A 6,363-nucleotide genomic window follows, 5' to 3' on the forward strand; every position below is an offset into this window, starting at 1 on the left:
AACTTAATGGTGTTTCAGAGAGGAGGACTAGGACCCTATTAGACACGGTCCGATCACTTCTCATCCATTCAGAGTTACCCACATCCTTTTGGGGATACGCATTAGAGACTACGATATACGTACTAAACCGGGTTCCAACCAAATCGGTTCCTAAGACTCCTTGTGAGCTTTGGACCGGAAAGAAACCATGTGTACGACACTTGAAGATTTGGGGTTGTCCAGCTCACATTAAAAGAATGAATCTGGACAAATTGGAATCCAAGACCAGCCGTTGCCTATTCGTAGGCTACCCAAAGGGCTCAATGGGCTACCTATTCTATGATCCAAGTGAGCAGAAGGTGTTCTGCAGTCGGAATGCATAATTCTTGGAAAATGACTACATCCTGGATAATCTTCGTCAATAAATTGTTCTTGATGAGGAGAGCTCAGATGCAATGGGAGGTGTCCCACAAGTTCCAAGTAGTGACCAACCTAGAAGATCTACCCGGGTGTCCAGGCCACCGGTCCGTTTTAGTTACGATCAGGATAGCTACCTGGTTGAAACCTTGACTAGTGAATAGGATCCCATGACTTATACGGAAGCTATGTTGGACATAGACTCCCTTAAATGGGTAGATGCCATGAGAGCTGAGATGGACTCAATGGAGACCAATGGAGTCTGGACTCTAGTGGATCCGCCCTCCGGGGTAAATGCAATTGGTTGCAAATGGATCTACAAGAGGAAGAAGGGCCCCGATGACAGGGTTGAGACCTACAAAGCTCGTCTAGTGACGAAAGGATACACTAAAAAAGAAGGCATCGATTATGAGGAAACCTTTTCGCCTATGGCCATGCTTAAATCCATTCGAATCTTGCTAGCTGTAGCAGCTTACTATGACTATGAGATTTGGTAGATGGATGTCAAAACTGCATTCTTGAATGGAGATCTTACTGAAGATATCTATATGTAGCAACCGCAAGGTTTTGTAGGTGCGGGTCAGGAACACATGGTTTGTAAGTTGAATAGATCCATATATGAACTCAATAAAGCTTCTAGAAGTTGGAACATCCGATTTGACTCTACGGTCAAAAGTTTGATTTTGAGCAGAATCCTGATGAACCTTATGTTTACAGGAAGACCAGTGGTGACAATGTTACATTTCTGGTTCTGTATGTAGATGACATTCTACTCATTAGGAATGATGTAGGAATGTTAACTACGATAAAAGTATGGCTATCACAACAATTCTCCATGAAAGACCTTGGAGAAGCCTCCTATATATTGGGTCTTCGACTCTATAGAGATAGATCAAAATGGATAATAGAATTATCCCAATCTGCTTATATTGACAAAATAGTCAAGAGATATAGCATGGAAAACTCCAAGAAAGGAAATGTTTCTTTCAGGCATGGAGTCAATCTCTCCAAGAAGATGTCTCCAAAGAACTCTGAGGAGATCGAGAGCATGAAAGACCTTCCCTATGCCTTAGCCGTAGGAAGCATCATGTATGCCATGCTGTGCACTCATCTTGACATCGCCCAGGCAGTGAGTGTAGTAAGCAGATTCCAGGCCAACCCAGGGTAGGAGCATTGGACTGCTGTGAAATGCATACTTAAGTACCTTCGAAGGACAAAAGAGTTTTGTCTGGTATTCGATGGTAGTTCACTATAGATCCAAGGATTGTGTGCTGTTTGCTGGAAAAGCAGCAAACAAGGGTACACAGTAAACTCCACAACCGAGGCCGAATACATTGCTGCAAGTGAAGCTGCCAAGGAAGCCGTGTGGATGAAGAAATTCATTCACGAATTGGGAGTAGTTCTGTCCAGCACATCACCCATCCCATTGTTGTGTGACAACAATGGAGCGATTGCTCCGGCTAAGGAGCCACGAGCCCACTCAAAGTCGAAGCACATCGAGAGGAAGTACCACATACTCCGGGAGATTGTTGCTAGAGGGGACATCTTGATTCAGAAGGTAGCATTAGCGGAGAATGTAGTAGACCCATTGACTAAGCCACTGACACAGAAAGTGTTCAAGAAACACGTGGAAAGTATGGGACTCCGGCTTATACCAGATTGGACCTAAGTGCAAGTGGGAGCTATTAGACAGTTGTATGCCCTTAGCTTCAATCAGAAATATGTACATTATGAATTTATTGTAAATGAATAAAGTACACATTTGATTCATGTTCCTGTGGTGTGTTTCTGTATAATACCCTTAAACTAGACACTTAATGAGACTTGTGTTAGTTTAGAATGTTCACAGCCATTGGGTAAGTCTGGGGAGATTTATCCTACCAAGGCTAATACTGGTGTGCTGCCAACTGTTGGGGTGGCTTGTCTCAGCTACCAGGGTGAGACCCAAAGCACATGCAGTGTAGGATTAATAAAACCTTTAAACCAGACCAAATTTCCAGTATTGCCCTGGACCTTGGAGATAGATGGCAAAACTTGAAAGTTACACCTGACATCTAGACTCGATTATGATACTACACTAGGTGTCGGATTTGGCTGTCTTTGATGTACCAATCAGTGATATCCTTAGCGGGGGTCAAAACCTGGGTATGTTGGGACAGTCCGAGAATTCATCTGAGTGGGTGATCATAGTGACAGGATCAGCCCCTTTGTCAGACAAAAGTAATGATCAGGGATGCACTGTCTCTGATGGAAACCAAGACTGCCGGCAGTCGATTTCAATTGTTGAGATTTTGTTTTGCAATATATATATATATATATATATATATATATATATATATGTTATAGTTTCGAAATGATTTGCAAAAGATTTTAATTCTTGGAATCCATGTAAGCAGAGAGTGCAACACTGTTCCTTGCAGTCGAGGGAGAGGTCCTCCCTTGTCGGGCAGTGTTTGATCATTATGGGCTGAGAGGTTAAGTGTAAGACCATTGAGGATAATACCTAATGGGCTAATCTTGCATCTGCCCACAGTCCCTGGGTGTTACAAGGTGGCTTGGCCCAGGGACCACTTAGGGTAAGTGTTGGGCCCATAGAGCCCATAAGATGGATTTCAGGGGGTGCACTGTCCATAAATAGTGTATTCGGCCAGGCCTTGTAACAAAGGCTGGGCTGAACTCATGTGGCTGATGTGTAGATCAATGTTTTGGTCCCACGCCATACAAGGAAGCCCAACTGGGCAGTAGTTTGTAAGGTAAGTGAGTACATAGCCTTAAATGGGCCTTAAGCCCATTTCGAACTGGGCTGATTTGATCGGTCAATTAAAGGGGGCGAATTCTAAGATGGATCAGCTGATAGGATTGGGCCTAGACCCTATCCACTTAGAGTGTCCAAGATCTAAATAAGATTTAGATCTGGAAGCCTCCTAATTAGATTAGGAGATGGCTGATCTGATCTGCAGATAAGATAAGGGTTCTCCCTTATCACTTAAAGGGACTTCTAATCCAAATATAATTTGGATCAGCAGCTCCTAATAGGATTGAGAGCTGATCCCTTTAAATCTATAAAAGGAGGATTGGGCGGCAGCGTTTAGACATGCAACCTAAGACTCTTGTCTTCAGAGCTGAAATCACAGAAGAGAGATTTCTGCAACTTCTGCAAAATCTCTCTTACTGCCTCCTTCTGCCACCGCCATTACCTTCAGTTTGATCTCCAGTTCTTGGAAGAAATCAAGATCTGATCTTGATACCCATCTTTTGGGAAAGGGTTGATTGGAGCTGTACTCACAAGCCATCCAGTTGATTCTTGTGAAGAGTCAAGTTCTTTTGAAGAACATTGCTGATTCTGCTCCATCCTGCACTGCGCCATTTTCAGTTGGAGCAGTCTTTGGATCCTTCATTGGGCGTGAACACCTCCATTGGGAGATACTAATTCTCCATATCAGGTACATCCTCCCTCCTACTCCTTTTGGTTCAGATCTGGTTTGGTTCATGGTTCAAGATTGATCATTGAAAAATATGTTTTTCTAAAATAGGGAATTCGATTCCCTGCAAAGATTGGAGAAATTTTTTGAAGTTCGCCCAATCCATTCTGTAAGACTTGGGTGTCCATGTGATGGATATCCCATCCCTTCATCCTTGAGGTTCATTAGAAATGCAGGGATTCTTTGGAATCAAAGATATGACCTCTACATTCAAGGATTCAAAGATCATTGGGTGTGGTTTAGTCATAATAATATCTACACTTAAACTGAATTTAGTTTTGGAATCAAAGATCATTTAATGGAGGGTATTATGTTAATTACTCCCTATTTGTAGATGACTTCATGAATAAACAAGACATTGAGAACAACGCATGAAGTGGGAGGATTCAAATTTAATAAACTTAGGACATTTAGTAAAACTCCATTTTAATTTTTAAGTGATTCCCCCTCTTCATTTTAATTTCATAAGTAAGCAAACCATTGCTCTCTCATATTCCTATTATGAAAATTTGTTCAAGAAAAATTGCTCTCTCATTCATATAAGGGTCATATATATGATCACATCTTGAAATAGTGGTTTTAGTATGAGGATTGATGTTGTATAAAGTTAATCCTTATATCTTTTATTGAAAGTTTTGAGTTTTTCCTCATTGAATGTGCTTTAGATGGATAACTTGGATGATCTCACGTTGATTGCAATTGTTTGTGCTACTTCTTCTGCTGCGGTAGTATGCATTGCCTTAGTAGATGAGTATTTGAATTATGTTGATAGAGAACCATTCATTAATCGAGATGTACAAAGAAATGATTTGTTGAAACGCCTTTATCATACAAAAGAAATTGGTTGTTATAATCAACTTAGAATGGGGAAAGAGTCATTTGCAAGGTTAGTAAAGATACTTCGTGAGTCTGGTAGGTTACATGACTCAATTAGAAGTAGTGTTGAAGAGCAAGTGGCAAGGTTTCTTCATATCCTTGCCCATAATGTGAGAAACAGAACCATGGGATTCCATTTTAGTCGATTTAGGGAGACTGTGAACTATCACTTCAATCAAGTTCTTAATGTAGTGTTAAGTCTAGAGGATAGGTATGTCATCCAACCAACTGGTGAAGTTGCACCAGAGATTAGGAATAGGATAGACTATTGGCCTTATTTTAAGGTGACAATCATTATTTTTATTATTTTGGTTGATATATTAGGTAGTATAAAAACAAAGGTTCATGTAGAACTTTTCAATGAATGACAGGATTGTGTAGGAGAAATTGATGGAACACACATCCCTGTGAAGGTACCAATTGCAGATGTTGCTAGAATTTTAGGACGCAAAGGTTATCCTACCCAAAACATACTAGCAGCATGTTCCTTTGGTTTAAAATTTACTTATGTCTTGCCTAGATGGGAAGGTGTAGCATCAGATTCTTGTATGTTGAGGTCTACTCTCACTAGAGAACACAAACTTGAGGTGCCTGAAGGTAGTAACCCAAAACAACTAGTTTTTACCATTTTTCTTATAGGCAATGTTGTTAAAAGATTTTTTTATCAATAGGTAAATTCTACCTTGTGGATGCAGGGTTCACATTGAAAGTTGGTTTAATTACGCCATATAGGAACACTCGATATCATTTAAAAGAGTGGGGTTAACACCAACCTGAAACTGCCAAGGAGCTATTTAATCTTCATCATTCTTGATTAAGAAATATGATTAAACGGATATTTGGAGTGTTAAAGAAGCGGTTTCCTATCCTTGTGCCTGTGCAACATTATCCATTTGAAATATAAGTTAAGATTGCACAAGCTTGCTGTATCTTACACAACCACGTGATGGGTGTGAATCCATATGACTTCATTATGAGGCGATACAGTCAAGAAGCAGGAAATAGAGGATTAGAAGAAGGTATTGAACCTGAGGAAGAAGATGATAAGAGACAATTAATAACGACCTTCACATCATTTAAGTGGGAATGAGGCAATGAGAAAAGGAACTCCCTTAAGAGAAGAAATAATTGTTAGACAGTTTTGTCTGCCCTTAGCTTCAATCAAGATGATGTACTTTATGAGTTTATTGTAAATGAATAAAAGTGCATATTTGATTCATGTTCCCTTGGTATATTTCTGTGTAATACCCTTAAACTGGACACTTAATGAGACTCGTGTTAGTTTAGAATGTTCACAGCCAGTAGGTCGGTCTGGGGAGACCTATCCTGACAAGGCTGACATTGTGGTGCCACCAAGTTGGTTGGGGCAACCTGTCTCAGCTGCCAGGGTGAGACCCTAGGCACATACATTGTAGGATTAATTGAATCATTGAACTGGACCAGATTTCCAGTATGGCCCAAGACCTTGGAGATTGATGGACAAAATTGGAAAATTACACCCGACCCCTAGACTTGATTATGATACTGCACAAGGTGTCGGATTGGGCTGTCTTTGATGTACCATTCAGTGAGATCCTTAGTGGGGGTCAAAACCTGGGTATGTTGGGAC

General features: G+C 40.7%; 1 long non-coding RNA gene across 1 annotated transcript in view; it reads left to right on the forward strand.

Moving 5' to 3' along the window:
* The window catches only part of LOC148874653 (uncharacterized), a 28,425-nt gene extending 22,446 nt beyond the window's left edge, over positions 1-5,979 (forward strand). Inside the window, exons 3-4 of the long non-coding RNA XR_016104462.1 lie at positions 5,126-5,351; positions 5,450-5,979. This is a non-coding gene — a long non-coding RNA (uncharacterized LOC148874653). The remainder of the gene's footprint in view (positions 1-5,125; positions 5,352-5,449) is intronic.
* The last annotated feature ends 384 nt before the right edge of the window (positions 5,980-6,363 follow it).

Source organism: Nelumbo lutea, chromosome 1, assembly GCF_056320005.1.
Source record: "Nelumbo lutea isolate HS-2025 chromosome 1, American lotus-T2T, whole genome shotgun sequence".
Lineage (NCBI taxonomy): Eukaryota > Viridiplantae > Streptophyta > Magnoliopsida > Proteales > Nelumbonaceae > Nelumbo > Nelumbo lutea.